This window comes from Xiphophorus hellerii, chromosome 24 (assembly GCF_003331165.1).
Source record: "Xiphophorus hellerii strain 12219 chromosome 24, Xiphophorus_hellerii-4.1, whole genome shotgun sequence".
Lineage (NCBI taxonomy): Eukaryota > Metazoa > Chordata > Actinopteri > Cyprinodontiformes > Poeciliidae > Xiphophorus > Xiphophorus hellerii.
Window position 1 is genome coordinate 5926883 of NC_045695.1, and position 20860 is coordinate 5947742.

At 41.5% G+C, this 20860-nt stretch overlaps 1 long non-coding RNA gene across 1 annotated transcript; it reads right to left on the reverse strand.

Moving 5' to 3' along the window:
• Nucleotides 1–879: 879 nt before the first annotated feature.
• Nucleotides 880–18991, reverse strand: LOC116715512 (uncharacterized). Its single transcript, XR_004338185.1, has 3 exons — nt 18762–18991; nt 3963–3967; nt 880–1036 (listed from the first exon to the last, which is right to left on the reverse strand). It is a non-coding gene; the product is annotated as an uncharacterized LOC116715512 (long non-coding RNA).
• Between the last annotated feature and the right edge of the window lie 1869 nt (nt 18992–20860).

Genomic DNA, 20860 nt, shown 5'->3' on the forward strand with positions numbered 1-20860 from the left:
TAGTCAACAGTTTAACAACTGACTATTGTTTGTCTTTGGTAACCAAAAGAAGTCCAACAAGCTAATCTGCTTATTGTTAGGATTAAACATTTTTTGCAAACAAAAGAAGGCATCAAAATAAGGATGTTCACAAAAGCTAGCCCGACTAATCAGTTTCACAAAAATGCTAACAGTTGGAACAGCTGGCTTTTTTTTAATGATAGAGTTTTAAATATCTCAACTAGTTGCCCGTTTAACCACAAGTGTATAATATTTTTCATAAAAAGAAATCGCTACGAAGTACAGATATTTTTCCTAGCTCTATTAAACGTTTCTTGATACAGAGTATCATGTTACTGCATTCGGTGTAAAAGACATTATGGTAAATCAACAACTACACGTTAAAATAAATTGACATTTTCTTGCCGAGAACTTTTTTTCTTTATAGCTAAAACATGACAACAAACAAGAACATTAGATAAGAAAATTAAATAGTTATACAAGTATTGGTCATGGCTGGATTATTTTTGGCGGTAAAAGCAGTACTGCTGCTTTCGTTGGTGTGTACGCAAAAAAACAAATGATCGTCTCACTCACACAGCAGCACTGAAGGCCAGTCCGCTTCAGTTAGCCAGGAGTGGATCTGTGCAGAGATGTCTTCCAGATGAATTGGTGGTAATGAGCGTGTAGTGGAACTGATTCCTCCTCCTCTTTCCACCCACCCAGTAGCCCTCCACTCGCTCTCCTTTCCTCAGGGCTCAGGTGTGCAGCACATGGCATCACTCCCAATTCCTCTGACTCTTTTTTTTTATTTTTCCTCCTCACTTTTTCTTGCATCTGCTGCCATTCCCCCCCCCCCCAAAAAAAACTTCACCCCGTCTTGTTGTATTTGCACTCCTATTATTAGCTATGTTATGTGGAGCATGCCTCCGTGATGACGCGGACACTCACCTGGACCCGCGCTCCCTGTGAAGATGGTGCCAGCGGGCACGCCGTCAGCTCGCGCTCGCACGAGGGGCAATTTTCAGAAAACCCAAGTACGGTTGTTCAAGCCGCGCTCCTCCTTCCACGTGCCTCGACGTTCACGCGCGGCCCTGTGAGGGACGACAAACGCACAAATAATGACACCTTCAACAACAGGGGCAGCTAAAGAGCAATGCGATCGAGGAAAGCAGGTCAGCAGACTGGGGCACAGAAAAGAAGCTCGGTGTTCTGAGGCAGAAAAATGCCCAAAATGTTTAAAAATATTTTTCTCGCCACATTTTTTTTTGGAGAACATTTCTTAACACATGGATACATATGCTTCAGTGTTTTTTTTCCAAAGCGCACACACAGTTAGGCTCGTCTGGGGCAGGTCCTCAGGGATGGAGGGACTTGAAGGAGTGACTGCCTAATGAGGGAGAAAATCTGTTTTACTTTGGGACAGGAGGCAGAGCAGCAATCAACACAGATTGTATTTACATTACACATGCACTAATTAAAGACGTAATTGACATCAACACAGAAACCTGGGTGCGACCCACTTAATCATTAAGGATTCGTTTTCAACACTCCTGAAAACTATCCTTCAAAATATTCAAAATGAATAACTCATAAATATACATAAAAACATACCTGTTACTTCAAATGGTGACAATTAGACTTGCGTGCGTGAACAAACTCACAGACCTTAAAAGTGTAAAACACTACATTACTTTTTCTCCACTCAGATTTAGTTAGCGATGTTTCGTCGGGTGATGCCAATGGCCGATGAAACATCGGCGGACAGGTGCAAACGCGTAGGAAACGGGAACGCCCGAATGATGGAAACGCCAAAACACAAAAGCACAAATGCAACAGGAAACTCTGAAAACGACAAAATGCAGGAAGTAAAAACCCACAACGACAACAACAAAAATATGCAAAAGGAAAAGGATACAATCACAAAATACCGCAAATAGCAAAAACAACAGCAACTATAAGATTCTGCAAACTTGTGCCACAAAATTGAAGTCTTCCAGACCACAAGGGGGAGTTGCCCGCCAATTAGCCAATTAGGCCCTCAGTAAAAACAAGATGTCATGATTTAACGTAATGTCCAGCAGCAAGTCCATGTATTTTTCAATGTCCTTTTGGTTGAATTCTTTTGTTGACCTGTGTGAACGGACTTACTAAAAACATGGCTGACTCGAGTTAGCCAACAGACTTCCTGTCACACTGTTTTCTATCTTGAAAACACGACACGCGGAGGCAAAGTAAATTCTGTGACAGGACGTTCTGTCAGATCTTTGAAGTGCATGCAAGACGTTCGATATGTTCGCAGCTGACTGTCTTATTGGTATTGAAATCAAGGGTGTGGAATTGACTTTTAAGTTGTGTTAAGTTGTCTCCCACTTTAGCTATTATGACACTGCTATGTTCTGACTGACTAGGAAAAAGACTTTAATGCTGTTTAAAATCCCTTAGCTAATTAAAATGAAATTAGAAAAGTGGGACTTTTCATTTGATTTTCAAGCATCCACCATGCTGAGGTGAGTAGATTTTCATCAGTTCAGACAGCATAGTGTAGCACAAGATTAATATTAATGTACTCTGTTAATGATTATTGTTGCTTACTTTTGCATGCTGTGGAAAAATATGTAAAGCACGTGATTAAATTTAGATACATTCCAGATATCTAACAAAGCATGACGTCATTTATTTCTCTGAGTTTTCACTGTATTTATTGAGGACAGCAGCTTTTACAGAACTTTATAAAGCTCTGGTAGGAAGCTAACACTTTTTAATTAACTAGATTTTCTTTGTGTGTTTTTCATAAAAATTTCAAATTGGTTGATTTAATTTGTATTTCATCTCACTCCATATACAAGGTCCGTGTATTTTCAGGCAGTTCGGTTTTTTCGTTTGGAATGGAAAATGAAAAAACAAAAATAGACTCGTTTTTCTTTTATTAAACCAAAACCGGAAATCGGATAACGGCTCAGCTCGGCTCGGTATCCGATTTCCCGTTTAGTACACAAAATTGAAATGGGGGAAAAAACGGACAACGAGCGCTCAATTTCGATCTTCACACACTCCGCTATGCTGCTCCGAAAACTCCGGAGCACATTTCAAAGAAATTGCATGAACTAAGTGCATAGATGAAGCTGTGAGTACTACTTTCTAACCAAAAAAAAACATCTTTAAACAAGTTTTTGTGACAAATTAATAGTGTTTTACTTACCTCTATTTATCGCCGCTGGTGGCGCAGTGCAATGGAGGCCATCTTGCTGGTCCGGAAACGAGACAGGTATGGCTGTAGGATGGTGTGCAAAGCCACGCCCCCGTGCTCTGGCCTTTCAAAATAAAAAACTAAACTAAAAACTCAGGCCAACCATTTTTTATCAGTGACCAGATGTCCGGTACTATTTGGTTCTCACAGGAGCATTACTTAAATTAATTTGCGTTTGGCAGAATATACAGTATATAGTTCTCCAATTTCGGTTCAATGAATGACAAACAAAACAAAAAAACGAGTCTATTTTCGTTTGTTCATTTTTCATTTCAAACAAAAAAACGAGCTGCCTGAAAATACACAGACCGTCCAACTTTCTATATGAACTGTCTGCTTATAACTACATGCCTGTGCCTGTGGCGCCAAAAAAAATACGGAGGAATCTTTTTAAGTAATTTTATAATCCTTTTATAACCAAGAATTAAAAAAAATAATAATTCATGGTCACTTGTAAAGAAAAAGACAGAGATATAGGCTACTTTAACTGCAGGCACCATGTTTATCTGTGTACTCCTCACACAACTCAACTACATTTTGCTTTTCCATTTCTAATATGCATCTGCTAAAACCAGAGCTGGCCAGCTAGTCCACTGCTCCACATCGCTTATTAGCACAGGAGAGGGCACACAAACGTGTGGACAGGTGCCGTTATGCAGGGATTATGCGGGAGTGTGTTTCCTGATAAAGAATGGGTGTTTGACTTTGGGATTCGGTGTGCGATCAGCATGACTGGCCCTGGGAAAAGGCAGCAGACGCAGAAACAGTTCTTTTAATGGCGTCTAAAAACAAACCAAAAAAAAAAAAACACCAATGTTTTTGGCTGAGATTTCAAAATTCACTTCAATAAAACCATAGCTGGGCAAAATTTTATTTGAAAGGATTACGTTTCCCCCCCCCCTCCCCCCCCTTTACATTTAGTTTAGAGCAAAGAGGGTAAAGGGAGAAAGTGTGAGTTATTAATCACAGGATGGAGGGATATTCCACCTGCGAGACAGCGTGCGGGGGCTGATAAAGGCGGGAGGAGGGTCGCTGTGTTTGGGTTTTGGATCAGAGTGGAGACCAGTGTGTGAACAGTACTCCACAAAGCACACAGATTATCAGGTCAGCACACACTCACACGCACACACCCACCCTGAAGTGAACAATGGAGGAACCAAGTGAGCACTCACACACACATGTAGAAAGAGATGCCATCGGATAAACGCCGTCAGGCAGCATAGCCCCCAACAGGCCTCAGGAGGGCGATTCACTCTACTTCATATGTGGAGAAGTCATTAATATCAAGGATGTGGACAGAGTTTGTTTTTTTTTCAACAAATGACTTTTTAAATTTATTTTTGAACCCTTATTTTCAGGCTGCAATGAAGAAGTAGACATTTGTTTTATTTATCGAATTTTAACTAATTGAAATATAAAATTTGCTCTAAAGCGGCGCTGTCCTGAAACGGCATCCAGAAACAACAGGCCGGACATGTCCCCACCTGCTGGCCAAACGCAGCAACTGCAACCAAGCTGAGGTTCCTTTACAGGGCCGAATGCGTCAGGAAAAGAGCTAAACGTGATTAGATCATCATTATCTAATTAGTAAAACAACCACAAAAACACACACACACACACATTTACATCAACGGCTTTACATTATGATTTCTTTTAAGATTTTTTTAAAGCAGGAAAATTATAGATGCTCAACCAAGAAATATTTTTCAATGGTTTATATAAATTTATATCTGAACAGTCTCCTAATTATGATTTTTATTAACCAATACTTAATAAGACATCACATCTTTCAAGTACTGTACCTGCATAATCATCTACACAGTGCTGTGAAGAACCTATTACAACTTTTTTTCTTTTCATACCAGCATCTTTCAGGCCATCAAGCATATTTTTAAGTCACATAAGGATAAAATTTGTTATAAACAAACAAACAAAAAATGGTAAAGGAAAGATGTGACCCAGTCCTGTGTAGAAATGATGTTTTTTTTCTCCTTATTAAATCACGAATTAACTGTGATAACAATTTTTCACCAAATACGCCTATGATTACTGGACTAGTCAAATAGGAACCTCTCACAGCATGAAGTACGTTGAAAAGATCTTAATAAAGCACTTTTTAGATCATCCCACAATCTAAAGAACGTCAGGAGAAATAGACATCAGTTAAAAAGGCGCTATTAAGACATTTTAGGATTGGGAGTTTAGCGAATTACAATAACAGTCACAGATGGTTTACAACCTGGAACACCAGTAAATCTATTGGGCTACTGAAATTACTCCAAGAGTTCGTCAGGATTGAGGCAAACTGCCTCAAAGTTTTCATGAGCCGTTAATGCAAGAGATATATGTTGAAACAAGCTAACATGATCCACTGTTCATAATATAATTATAATTATGAGCTAATGTGAAGCCAAAACAAACTGGAAGATGATGAATGGTTTATCATTTAAAGTGAGAATGGGGCAACTTAAAGGCTTTGTAACAAACCATTGTAATCTAAATGTTTGTCCATCATAACAAAAAGTTGAACATATTTAGAGTGGTACTTATGTCCAGTTCAAACCACCTGAGGAGGAAACCGTGGTTACGTATGTAATTTAGTTTTTCTGGTGAATTTGGTTCTAGGGTGGAACAATGACGCGAACAACAAACATGAGCAATTCCTCTTTTTCCAGAACAAACAAGCTTTCGGCACGTGTGTGTGTGTGTGTGTGGGTGGGTGTGCGTGGGTGGGTGTGTGTGTCTGTGTGTCACGGAGACAGATGGATGTAATGTTGGCACAGAATCAGAGAGGACATCAACAAAGAGATCCGAATACATGCCCCGCTTTATAACACACACAGACGTGCACATCAGTCCATTGTGTGACAGCCTGGTTAGCTGTATATTTGTGTCAGGTGTGTGTGTGTCTGTGTGTGTGTCTGTGTGTGTGATCCCACATCCGGCCTTTTCAGCTCTTCGCTGACGAACTGCTGCAGAGAGGCTCCCTTCTGTGAAACAAAAACATCGCTCTTAACAGCCAATAAATGCTGCGTGCGCTTGTGATGTTCCTTTTCCTTTTTTTTAATAGTGTGTGCACTTTAGCCAACAATCCAAACAGGTTCTCCCGTTGCCTCTTTCAGCCTCCACGGAGGACAGAAGCAACAGCTGCAATTAGCCCTTTGTGGCTAAAAAACCCGTCTGATTAGACGTCTCGTTAGGCATCGTTAAGGCTTTTACTAACGGGGCGCATGGATAATGAGCCTACCCACTGAAACAACCAAGACATTAATCATAGGATAAAACGCCTACGCATTTAATTGAAAGCAGGGGAGCAGAACAGGAGAAAGGAGTTACTTTACAGCGTGGAATAGAAAAGGCAAATAGAAACCGGCGACTGAATGAGAGCTGAATCCGTTCACCTCTTGTCTCTCACTCTTTGACCTTTACTTCATTCTCAAATGGTAGGGGTTGCGGGAAATGATTTGTAGTCCTTGAAATGGAGACTTTGTAGAGACACACCTGGACACAAAGTGGTAAGAGTTTACAAGTCCTCTAAAAAATTAAAGTATTAGGGACAGGACGTTAACGCGCTAATTTCAATTCATTTATGACGTAGATTTTGATGTGGTTCAAATTTCAACGCAATTAACCACATTCGCCAGCAGACTGTCGTTATTATGCCTTAACAGTAGGTGGCGACAATGCCCTTTAGTGTGAGTCGAGTCTGCTATTCCACATCGCAGAGGAAAAACCCACGAAGATATGCTAACCGAGCGAAATGTTCAACTCAGGCTATATGAGAAGTGAACTGATTGTTTCTTTTAATTGTATTTTCACTTTTTAATGTACAATAATAAACAGTAATATATCAGCTAAATGTGTTAAAATGGCCACTATCTATGGTTAATACATTCTGGAACTTTTTTAGACTTACTCCGATTTGTCAAATTGAATTACTTCCTGTTGGTGCTTAAAAGGACTGAGTCCATTTTTAGGGTCTTACTTAAAATGTAACTACTGCCACCTAGTGGGGGGTACGCTTGTCCAAAACGTGGACATTTTCTTTATCTTCATATAGTGAACCCTCTGTAAAATATTCATAGTTTCATTGTATTAGTCTGAAAATCCTAATAAAAGCTACTTTAGGTGAAAAAGTCCCACAACAATGAATATCTCAACAAGTCACATTATTTCTATCAATTTATCTCCATGTAAAAGAACCAAAATTGGATTTTTTTATTTTTTTTTATTTTTTTGGTATATTTTGCCTAAACAAAACAACCGGTGTCAAAACTGTTGTCTCCCCGGGTTAATACATCATCATCTCCAGTTAAGACGAACATTTCGAAACACTCCCAGTTAATCACGTCAACAGGTCAAGATTTGCTGTCCACTTCCCCAACAAAACCTCATTTTAGCGCTAGTCAAGAAGCAACACTTGAGCTGGCAGCGGCAGCAGCAGCAGCAGCAGCATGGAAAACGAATGTAAATTGACCTAAAAGGTGCAGCGAGGACTAATTTGACACATTCCCTCACCTTCGTCACTCTCACCCTTTGCTCTTATTACAGCACACACACATTATACAAGACACCTACCTCACAAAAAGCATTAGCATATTTTCCAGATTAAAACAATGTGAACTTATAAACAGAACAGATGTATGCAAATGGCTGCAGCAATTTACCAAAACAAAGCTGGCAGCGCTGCCGCAGGAAGTGGATGGAGGGGGGCGGGGGGCGACAACTGGACTTTGAATTCAGGCGCAGGTGGAATTTAAGGTGATCACTTTAAAAAAATATTTTTTTTTTTAACAAAATGAGTTCTTTGCGAAAGAAAACGGAGCAGCTACAAGAAAAGGCACAAGATGGAAAAAATGCAGAAGGTCAGCCAGGAGCTCAAACGGAAGAAGACATTTGCAGCTCCAACAAGACTCGACGCAACAACACCATGCCCAGCGCCATGCTGGCGTCTTTTCTGGAGCAATCGGACAAGCGAACGCATCTGGTGCACTTTGAAGCTGGACTCTGGCTGCATGCATGCAGGCAGCAGCAGCAGTGTGGGTCTGAGTGCGGCGCGTCGACGCCCTCGCTCCAAATGCCGCCGCTCTGATTCACAGGGTTCAGCTTGCTTCTATTGTCACCGGCAGGAGAACGGAGGATGACCTCGTCCCTGGAGAGCCTTCTCGGTTTGTTTGGTTAAAAAAAAAAGAGAAACGGAATCAAATCAAAGCGCTCATTTGGTTGCTTTCTGTTGTAGCTAAAAATATCATCCAAAAATATCTCATAAGTTACCTTGGAAAAGTATCTGCAGCCCCGTAACTTTTCTAATTCTGTCATGATAAAACCACACAGGTCTGTGTTTTTCATGGAGTTTCTTATATGATGGATCTATACAAAGTGAAACATTATGAAGTGGAAAGAAATGGATTCTTGCAGAAAAAAAAATAAAATAAAAATTTGACCACAACTTTTTTGACTCCATTATAACAAGTCATGTCCACAAGTTGTTTTTTTTTTTTTTGCCCTGTCACTAGACGGGCTCCGTGGATTTCTTGTTTGCAAAATTCACAAATAAAGAGCAGTAAATCCAGCTCGCTCCCCCTGTATCAATACGAAAAGGCAACTTTTCTCCCCACTTACAACTTTCCCTCCAACACCAAAGTCTGAAACCCTCAGTCTTACTCCAACTTCCTCATGACCTTAAACAGGAAAACCTTCCAGTGTTGCTGAATCTAAATAATTCAGCAATGAAGAGTGGGCCAAAATTCCTCTAAAGCAATCCAAAAAAAAATAAAAAAAATCCTGTTCTGCTCTTTATGGTGAAAGCCAGATGACCGTTGTTGGGAGTGGCAGGCACCACGGTGGTTTTCTCCGTTAATGAATGAAATCCTCATTGTATTTACTCAGGTCATCTTTGTCTAAATAGAAAATTGTTTAAAGGTGTGAAATATTTAAACGTGACAAGAAAGAAAAAAAAAAAAATCCCAACTAATTTCTGTTAAGGCTGCATTTTTAGTACAGTAAAGAACTACGGTTCTACGTGTATAAAGCAAGGCGGCCAAAATAAGTGATGACAGCAGCTATAAACAATGAAATAATAGTCAAAACCTGCCGATGCTCTGAAGTATTGTTGGCGTGTGAAGGCCTTAACATCTGAACACGCTTAATTATATTCAGACAGAGGGGCTGGAGTGGCCACTAAAAAATGTCCAGTTGTCATAGCTACGGAGGCACTCCAGCAGCACGTCCCACTGAAGGGAAGGTCAGTGTAAACACAGCGGAGTCAGACTGGCAGACATGCCACGGCTCTCCGTCACTTTCCCTAACAGCTCGGAGATGCTGCAAGGTCTCCGCCTGTCGCAAACTTTACAGAAAGGTTAGAGGGAGAAACATGATCACACCGACGGTGTGTGTGTGTGTGTGTGTGTGTGTGTGGGTGCGGGTGCCATGAGAGAAGTCAAAGCAGGTGCAAAGGGTTAGATCTCTATGCTTTCTATTGGTTTCATATTTCTTTATTTTGATTTCTCTCAATACATGAAATCAGTGGTTGGAAAAACGTTTCAGCTTCTGTCTCCCAGAATAATGACCCTTTCAAGTTGACACATTATATTGCCATGCAATGCTCATGCTGCCATTTATGGAGCCCCAATGAACATTGTAAGTTTTTTTGGTAAGTTTTTGCAATATTTATATTTCAATCAAGATATATTTTTTTGACATTTTAATTTGATTTCTGCCAATGATTTTAAGAATCTCTGATTGGTTTGTGATCCACAGCAGAAATACGACCACAAATATTTTACAGGATAAATACCATAATCGTCAAAGACATTTTACAGAACTCACATAGTTAGAGCAGCATGCATTAGTTAAATTGTTTTATGTATCCTTTATTATCATTTTATATATACAGTGCTGGAAAAAACTAAAGACCACTGCACTGAACGCCATGGAAAACCTCATTCTGATTCAGAAATATTGATTTCTGAACTCTTCCTGAATTAAAACACTAGCGTTGTTGTTTCTAAATCAATATGAACTTGTTTGCTTTGCATTATTTGAGGTCCGACAGCACCGCATCTTTTTTGTAGTTTTGACCATTTCTCATTTTCCGCAAATAAATACTACATTTTTGCTTGGAATTTCGGTGACCTTCCATTTCGATTTGGTTGAAGTGAGCTCTGGTGTGATGCTATTTTAGATGTGAACAGCTTCCTCCGAAAGCAGGACGCGGACTGTAGCACAAGGAATTCTGGGTATGTACAACCTAAACAAACAGTGCTAGCCGGAGAAATGGCTCATGGTTTGTTACCAAACACAAAAGAGAACATCTACAGTCGCTAAAATCTGAACTATTGTGTGAAAACATTGAACAATATCTGATCGAGGTTTAAATGAGTATGCAAAAGAGCGCGGAAAAATATTTGTATTTCAAGACTTGTTAAAATCAGCCTAATCACTTGTGTTGGGTTTTGTAAAGACGTCCATCCAATCAACCAATCACTCATCTGTCCATCCACTCTAATGTGTTTAATTTGTGGTTTCATCAGTTTTTCCATCCATTCATCCGTCCATCCGATCTGGTAAATATCTCTAGCGGTTGTTGGGTGGGAGGGAGAGTTGTCATAATTCTATAGTTACCTTCTGTATTCACATTTAGAAACAAAATGCACAGAAATCTAGAAATTAAAGCCTTGGATAGGCTGGGACCTTTCTTTTTTCTGTGAGTAAAGCAGAATTGATTGGACCACCAACATCCCAACAGCATTCCTTTAGGAAACCAACACAAATTCTGCATTTCCCAAGGTCTCCTTTGAAAACCCCTCACTGACATCGACTACCCCAAACTGAATGAAGGCTGAAGGCGGCCTGCAGCGTGTTCACGCAACATGCTGCAGGCTGCTGGTCTGGAGCCAGTGCATTTGGAGGCACCTTAAAGTGCGGTAATTAGGCAGCCGGTCGCGTAGCTGTTCTTGCAAGAAATCTTGTCAGGCAGATACCTGCTCTCCAATTATCCAGGCAGAACGCGCGGCCGCTGAAGGGTAAAGGACCGGCGAGCGCTCGGTGGATGTGCTGCGTAGTGAGCCGGTCAACTGAAGGAGTGTGTGCTAATAATGACCTGGGGCCCAACCTGCTGTCGCCAACAGTAACTTGTGACTCGGTGCCTTTGTTCGCCCTGTAACATCTGGCTCTGACCGAAGGGGCCGGGAGTGTGTTTGAAATGAGTTCAAGCCAAACGCTCAAAGAGGGTTGGTGTGTGTGTGCATGAGGGTAGCGAGGCGAGCGCAGCGAGGACTAAGGCGCGAGGAGTTGATCATCGTCGTGGAAACCTCTGAGGGGGGGAGAAATAGGGCTGGAAGCCCCTTCTGTCAGCTGGGCTCGCCAACGCTTCCCCTCGACTGCCCTCACACACTAACACACACACACACACACACCCTCACAAGGTCCCACTGGAGATTAAGGTCTGAGCGCGAGCAGAACAATACCCCGATGTGTGTTTGTGGAGCCGTGGCTAATTGTGTTCATTTGCTGCTCAAGTTGAGACGGCCAGGACACTGGAGGTGTGTGTGTGTGTGCGTGGGTGTGTGTGTGTGTGTTTCTGAAAGCGAGGGAAACAAGAAAGAACGACAGAGGGAGGCTAGCACAAGGACAGATGAGCAAACGTGTGTTTGGTGTGTGTTTGCAGAGGGACGAGAAGAGCAGAGTGAGGCCATGCAGGTAATCCTCATTATCATGTGGAAGTGTTCATTTGTGAGGCGAGCGAGCGCCGATACGTGTGAGGTGAGGTGACCGTTCAGAGGGGAGGCGGTGGAGGGCTTTCATACATCTGCCTGGCCTTGCACGCATTACACAGTAAGATGCACTCGCAACAGTCCTTGGAAACACACCCACACACACACACACACCCGCAAACACAACGTACGAGCACACGCAGTCTGGCATCGCGCATGAATTAGCTGCTCATGCTTACATAGCACTTAGAGAAATTAGAGCCCTGTTTGCCTTCATCTTGGAAAAACATGCAATCATGCTAATAAAAGTTACTTTCCGCTGAAACTAACTGAAAGGACGGAGTTTCAATTATCATGTGTCTGCTGCTTGCCTTTGCCAGCAGTCATTCTTCAAATGCTTTAAAAATGAGGTTATGTTTTGACGTTTTTAAATGTAAATGTAAAAAAAAAAAAATATTCTGGCCTGTTTTGACTTATGGATATTTAGTACCAATTTCAGTAATCCTGAAAATTTAAATTCATTCAGATTAATGAACAGAGCAGACGAGATGTTCTGTCAAATGTAAAAAAAATAGAATATCATTTTGAAGGAGGTCCATCCTGATTAAACCACAGTTTGTTCCAGAGAGAACGAACACCACGGTCCGAACAATGTGAACAACAATTCCAGTTGTTGAATCCGGTAAAGAATTTGAAATCTGTACAGAAACTAGTCAAAGAGTGGAGGATATTCAAAACAACAACTACTACGCTGGCTTGACTGACCAAGGAACTTTACCCTGAAAGCAGGCCGCAGGATGTTAAAGGAAGAATGCCATCACAGAACTCACAGCAGGATGCGGGTACTGCACGGTTTCACCGTCCCGGAAGGTAGTTAGCTCGGAATCCTCTGCTCTTGCACAAAAACATGAAGGCCAAAATAAAGTATGCCAGAGAGAATGTAGACAAAGACCAAGCAACACAACACGCCAGGAAACCCACCAAGGACTTTGTCCACATGATGACTTGGACATTTCTGGGCCAAGTTGAAGAAAAACGTCCCCATCTCATTGAGACACCAGAAGAACCTCAGAGTGAAGCGTCACGGGTGTCCTGGCTTTTTAACGTTTCCGTTGATGTTTCTTGATGAATGAGTAAATCGGTGGAAATTGTTGTAGTTCAGTTGTGGCTGAGCCATTTTCTTTCAAAACAAAACAATAAAAATCTTAAAACGAATCCTGCTTTTTGAATTCATGTTAAATGTGACGACAGCAAACCTGGCATAGTGCCGTCCGTCTCCCTAGTAACTAGCAGATGACGTCATAGCAACCAGGGCAGCTGATCCAAATACATCCATCGCCTCACAACCTTGTACTATGGAGCCGGTTTTCTGAAACTAATTCAATAAATGAAATAAATACATGAAATGACTGATATGTTTTTAGTTATGGTAACAAATATATGATATTATTGCTGCTTCCCCAATTCTTTCTCAGGTTAAACCTTGAATGTGTACGTTTTGTTTCTGCCTTATTTCTTATGGTGAGTGTGCAGGTGGAAAATATCAGCCACCGAACAATAATCTGCAAACATCCCAGTATGTGGAAGGTTCAGGTTTAGTTTGAAGCTAATAACTCCTTGGCATAGCTTTTTCTGGGGCTACGGTCCACCCGGTTAATCTGATTTATCTTGATTTTTGAGGGATAAAAGACTGAGTCAGAAAACTATTGTGAATATCCAATCAGATGGAAGGTTCAGGGTCGTTTCAGTCGATGTGTGCCCAGGTAATCTGTTTTACGTTACTATTTGGACATTAAGATAACAGCAGACATTAAACCAGTCAGAAAGTTTGAGATAGTTTAGAAAGTAGAGTGATTCTTAGGATAATATGTAACCAGGTCGATGTTTCCTACCTTGTTTCTTGATGTGGACATGGAGGTGGTCACAGGAGTCGTTACTAGAACTACAACGTGTCAGGATTTAGAAGGTTTTAGGTTCATTTCAAAAGTACTGAAATCAGTCAGTGGAAATGTAGGAACATAGAATAACTAGCTGTAATCTTGTTTTCAATGTGTTTGCCTCCAGCATCAGCTTGCTGTCTACATCTATACATTCCTAATTATGTTAAATAATATAACTCTAAAATATGATGCTTTGATCCTTGGCCAAGCTGAGACTTTCGGATCTGATCCGCAGCATTGACCGGAGCCTGATTGTTTTACCTTTTTTTTTTTTTTTTTTATGAATGGACTCAGTGTGGCTGTTTGTCTTTAAAAAACTGAACAATAGGGGCCGATTGTTGGTGCTGTACTCCCAGTGAGACAAAAAAAAAATGAAACCGGAGGCAATCAATGGCAAATAATGTCATCTTGGAAGGTCATACCTGGACCTTTCGGCTCTGTCGATACGATCACACGACCCCGCGCGCACACACATCATAATTACAGCCAAATAATAAAATGCTCACTAGCCATCGGACGCTTTTAGACCATTTCTAATGATAAAATGACAAACTGCAATAATAAACTTGCACTTTGTCTCTCTGCGCCCGCCTCACATGCGAACTCTGCAGGTTACTAAGCGGTATTCAATCTCCCCGCCTGGCCACGCTGCGGTCTCCCCAACGCTAAGTGTCCCTTTCTCCTCCCTGCCCAGGGTGAGCGAAGAAGAAAATAAACAACCAAACAGACAAACAGCAAGAGCCACTTAGAGCCACTTAAAGCCAAGGCTCCTTCCCACAGCGAAGCACTTCCCTAGGGCTACTGATGTCACCCCGCCACGGTGGGAGAGAGAAGAAGCAGCAACAAAAAAAAAAGCCCAGAGAGAGAGAGAGAGAGCGATCGAACAGAAGACTGAAAGGAGGATAGAAACAGAGGTGCAGAAGGAAAGAAAAGTTTAAGAGGAGAGGAAATGGGGAATGGAGAGCTGAAAGGCTCGGGCTCAATGAGGGAATGTGTCACGTCAGTTCTCCTCTCGACTAACTCAGCAGGTGAGGAAGATTCGCTCTTATGACCACTGGCAGTTACCTGTGGAGACGAGGCAAAGCCCTGCTGATGAGTTAAGACTCGTCCCTACTGTGTTCCTTACTGAAGGAAAAAAAAAATCATTTCTCTAATAATGGAGAAATTGTTATTTTTTTACAGAAAAAACACAAACATATTTCACTGCAATTCATCGACTTGAGTCCCAGGATGAATCTGTTCTGCGAAGGCATCGGCGGAGTCAATGGCTGTCCATTACAAATGTGCAAATCTTTGGCTGTGTTCTGCTGATGTCAAAAAGATACAGCTTTGCAATTGTGGTGTTTCAAATAAATAAGAAATGAAATGAAATCACACTGGATAAGTTTGTTCAGTTATTACAAATTAAGGCAGCAATGGACGTAAACAGCTAACTGATATAGAGTCATAATTTATCAATGGCGTTCAGCATCTATCAGCCAATCAAAGATGTTGGCGTCTTATTCAGGTATTGGAGGGACAGGCCCCACCTGCCTGGGAGCGGCTATGTATGTGGCGTTTTGGGGAAATTGTAGTCGGCCATTTTACTAGAAGAGCTATGGATTCAACACGTTGGAAAGACACACAACTTTTTTATGAACTGTGATGCTGTGAGAGCTTTGGTGGAGCTCTGGTGTTTTCTCCAACCACTTCCTGTCGTCTTCTTCGTGGTTTTCACCAATGGTCACATCTGGCTGTTGGTCACGTGACTCATGTGATGCGGAAAAAGTGTTTCCATTGCAGCTTTGCAACATATTTCAATACGGATGAGAAAACGCTTCATCCCAGCGCAAAAACTTTTTAGCGAAGAATGTGTTTGTTCAAAGTCGACGTATTTCCATTTGTAATTTCAATTCACACTATTTTAAATGTAATGGAAACACAGCTAATGACTCAATGGGATTGAATTGTGTTCTCTGAATCACAGTCTTTTCACTAATTGGTTTCATGAACTGAATTGGCCGGATACTATTACTGTTACCAGGGTCAAATTGGAACAAAAGGCAACAAATACAGCAGACGGTGCTCCGGTGAGACGAGAGCAAAGTTGAAGATTGAACACGCCAACATACTGGTGATGGCAGTATCATGATGCAGAGATGGCTTTATTTTACGAGGCGAGTTGTGAGCTGAATGAAGGACAACCCTAGAAGAAAACCTGGAACAGAGCTACAAAGAATATCCATGCTAGAGTGGACCAGTCAAAGTCCAACAAGACAAGTTTTAAGAAGCTTCTCTTATTCAAATATTTCATCTGTGTTCCTTTTTCATAGTCTTCCTGGTATTCCATCCTTTGTTCTCTTGATTTGCACTCTTTGTACTCAACCTATTTATTTATTTTTTTGGCCTCTCCCTCTCCTTCCCTCTCTTCATCCCCCTGACTGTGATCTCAAAGGTCACCTCTCCCCTGAGAGCGCTGTTTATCTGAACCGCTCCCGTCTTTCTGACATTCACCTACTTGGAGGGAGAGGGGAAAAATGAGGAAAGAACAATTCTCTTGTCTTTTTTTTTTTTTGCTCATAAGATGTGAGTTTTCTACCAGAAGGGGAAGATCTGTTTGGGATTTAAAAGCATTTTTTTTTAATCTTCCAGAAAGAAATCCATCCTACAAAACCTTTCTAATGTTTATTGAAGAGATCATTTTAAAACGGCCTTGGGAAAGACTCAATCAGTGGTGTTAATAAATATGTGTGCATCATTCATCTGATTTAGCAACACTTTAAAGACAAGACAGAACTTTTCCTTGGAGTATAAAAATGCCTCAACATGTATGTTTTTCAATAGTTATATTTTTTTAAAAAGAAGCCAAAAGACGAGCAGATTGTCTGAGAAGCTTCCTGGCCTCCGCTGCCACTTAACAAGGCTAACAGTGTGTTTATGTTGAGCGTTATGCATGCTGATGGTGCCCCGGCCCCCTACAGGGCTCCCCGCCTCTCAGGGCTTCCCCTCCCAGGGTTAGGGCAGCAGGATGGGGTCACAAAGACAAATCCAGACCCCTGCTCCATGGAGGCCTGCCCACGGCCATCAGGATCCATTACCAGGAGGTAATGGACACACTGCTGCCTCAGGAGCAGCGCTTTTCCTTCACACGCACACACACCCATGCACACCCACGCTTAAATAATTAGTAACCCGTAATAGAAACATTGCATTTCCTTACTTAACATATATTTATAGCTAACGTTTTAATTTGTGTGATTAAATGTAATACTGGAGGCATACACAGATCCATAAGTACATGTATGTTGAAGTTCACACACGCACACACACACCTGACACTCACTCAGGCCACCAGCGGCTAGCTACAGAGGTCCTTACTTCAAACGGACATTCTCAGAGGGATTGACCTTCAGGGAGACGGTGGGGTGTGTGTGTGTGCGCGCGGGCGTGTGTGTCTTTAGATGTGTGTATTTTGTGACTGCAAACTTGTCAAAATTTTGGGATGGTAAAGTGTAATTAACGAAAACGATTGTGAGCAATGTTCTCTATGCTGCAGACCATCTTTTGGGTTTCTTTCCAGAAGCTTCTCCCCGTAGTTTACTGAAGGTTGAGGGTAGACCTTTTCAGATCTACCCCCAACTTCTCAGGGCTTTGTGATGGCCACAACAAAGCACTGACTTAGTTGTCTTTAGGCCACGCTGTAAGCGGTTTGTCTGGATGCTTAGGGTGGATGTTGGGTACTTCACAGTTGGGATGGCACAAGCGTCCCTGTTTTTCCTCTGACCGTAATGATGAACATTATGACTGAACAGTTTCATCAGTCCACAGGACATGTCTCAGAAAATAGATCTTTGTATCAGACAATGCTAATACATGAGAAGTAGATCTGCTCTATCTCTGTGAAGGTCTTAAAATCAGCCACCGATCCCCTGAGAGAGAACTGACTGTGAAGTTAACTATAGTCACCCCATTAGTACCAACATAGCAACTTTTCAGACAAAAAAACCTGGAGCAGTAAAAATTGGTAGGTGATCGGTCCAATCGTTGCATCCCTTCCATGTAATGTTACCATAACAACCAGTCATTTATTTATAATACGGTCACTCAGTGTAGATAATAATCCCCAAATGACTGACAGTCCCCAGTTTAAATTTGGTCCTGTTTCTATGAGATAATGATTTTCATGAGACTCCAGTCCTAGTCCATGACTCTGAATGAGAGTCAAGTCTACAGAGCACCAGTGTAGGACGAGTCTCAAGTCTGTTGTTGCCACTTAATTCGTCTCTTCCATGACCAAAAATGTACAATCTGGGACCACTGCCAAGTCCTGCTGGTCACTTTTTATGTTCGGACGTGTTGAGAAGATTTGTTGCTCCACGGGAGCAAAGAAAATGAGAACCAGAAACAGACGTACAACGTCGTTCGGTTAACCTTTTCCCGATGAGACGAGGCCGGCTTGGACATTTCTCAGCCCACGAAGTACATCGTAAATACCAAGCTAACAAACAGATGTGAGTTAAATGATCATGAATTGGTTCCTGGATGAGCCAAAGCTCAGGTTTTACAGCCAGTAATCTAATTTTAATAGAGACGTCAGGAGCAGCGGTCCAATCCATCTGTCTTACAGAGAGAAAAATATTAGAACAAATGGAAAAGAGTCATGAAGCGTTTCAGACCGAGGGATCAAACAGAGCGTTCTCTGTATCCTTAGTTGCTCTCTGCTCCGTTCTTTGGCTTTTGCCTCTTGTGTGTCTGGAGTGTCAGCTGTGGCCGGCTAACAAGCTTCACCCTCAGCAGTCCATTATCTAGAGCATGGCAACCGGCCCATACCTGCAAGGTGTGTGTGTGTGTGTGTGTGTGTGTGTCGGTGTGATTTAGAGCGCGGCAGCTGTGTCATACCTGCGAGCGTCTTCGGGACTCGACGCTCATCCGTAATGGAGCAGAAGGCGAGGATTGTTGGGGCAGATGAAGGACAAAAGCGATATCCTCTGTGTCCCGTCTGTCTCTTTTTCTCCTGCCGTCTCCTTGCAGCACATGAAGGGCATCGGGAATGCTTTCCATCTCCTCCTTAAAGGACAGAGAGGTGTCAGTGTGCCGGAGGCCATGGATGCTCACAGGTTGACACATACGCAGTCAGACATGGCTGGACGGAGGCAAGCTGCATAAATTAATGTTGGGGGGGAAAAAAAAGGCAAAGGAATGCCAAGGACATTTGTCACTCTGCTATCGATTCTGTTCAAGAAGCGAAAAACTTTCAGAAGGTCCGAGAAGGGTTGATGCTGAGAAAGTTGCTCAAAGTAACACTCCTGCTCATTTTCCCTCAAAATCCCTTTTGTAAGTCATTCCTTTAGCTAGTAGACCATCATGATGAGCAAATCCCTAAATCTGTCTGGATTTCACCATTGCTTTTGTTTTTTTGGTTTGTTATGTTTTCTTTTTGTTTGTTTGTTTTTTGGAATCAAATTCACGGATGTTGTGGTGCAATTTTAGAAATATTTATAAAGATTTTTCTAAAGATTTTTCATCATTAAAACCAAAATCTACATACAGAAAAAAAAAGATGAGGAAAAAACACCAAGAAGATTATACATACAAACATTTTTGATCTTTAAAAATCTTAAAAGATCTTCATTTTTCTTACTCACATCTCGACATCAAATAAGGCTGAGTGGAAGTCAGAAATACTGCCACCTGCAGGCGGGAGTTAGCTTCGCTTAAATGCAATGTTAGCAATGTTGGCGTAAAAATTTGCAATAAACTCACAATTATGCAATAGTGTGAAAACATTGGTGGATTTGTTGTTTTTGAGGGAATTTCTGCAATCACACACACTGGCACACACGTGTATGTTTGTCAAATTACAACGCCACAAATCCACTGAGACTGTTTGCTTGATAAACACTTATTCTAAACAGGCGAATGAAGTAGTGCTTTAAGCTGCAGTGCCATTTCATTAGACCGCCATTCAAACCCGTCATTGTCCCTCCTGAAATGCTTCAATATATTAATTACAATATTACAGTTTATGCCACAGCTACCTGTGGTGACAGGATGCTAAATTTACTTCTTCTGATTAATAAAAAATAAATTCAACTGAGGAAATATTCGGCCTCAAGGAGCAGACATGATTAACTTGATTATTTGCCTTAGCGGTGCGGTTGTAATTGACGAGCTGCTATGTTGGCAATAAACAACTGGAGTGGTTTTGATTCATGATGGCTGTTTATTTTACCAGGCGGGAGATTTTTTCTGCAGACTGTTTTGTTTCACTGTGTTTGTTTTAATTAGTCAACATCTCACTATGGTGTCTGGATAATTATGAATTGTTTCTTTGAGAAGTGGATTCCAAAGCATTTCAGGTGTTTTTTTTTTTTATTTAGAGAGTTTCAAGTTGACGAACTTTTAATTTTTTAATCCATGACTTTTTATTCGCTCTACTGTGCAAGTTGCAACAATTTGTTTTGGAAAAGTATATATCCAAACTTTGGCGTTAGAGAACTACATCTTGGAGTCGCTTAGTCTCCGAAACCTACCAAGCACCGGTTGATTGGGATTGACGTCTGCTGTGTGGGGTTTGCTAAACTCTACTGAAACTCGAACTGGAACAATTTACTTTGTTTAGACTAAGATAAACATTTTAAGCAACAAAATGCTCTTTCATGAAACAGTTCCTTCATAAAGCCGTAGAAAAAGGCTCTCTAACTTGCATCAGATGTGAGAACCTTTTGGTTCTATGTTATTTTCTGCATTAGCGCTGCTGGAGGAACTATATTTAGCTGAAGTCCAGTGATGTCTTTTTCCCTGCACACTTCAGAGAAACTGGTTCTGTGAATCTTTATGATGTGCAGCAAAAATAAGTAGATTGGCCTTTGTACAAGTCAGCCGATACGGGACTGAGACTGCCTCGTCTGGAGAGTCAGGTGTGTAACGGCGATGGGTTGACTTAGACCCCCTTTGTTCTTTTACAAAACACAGGGAGATGGGAAGAAAATGTGTTC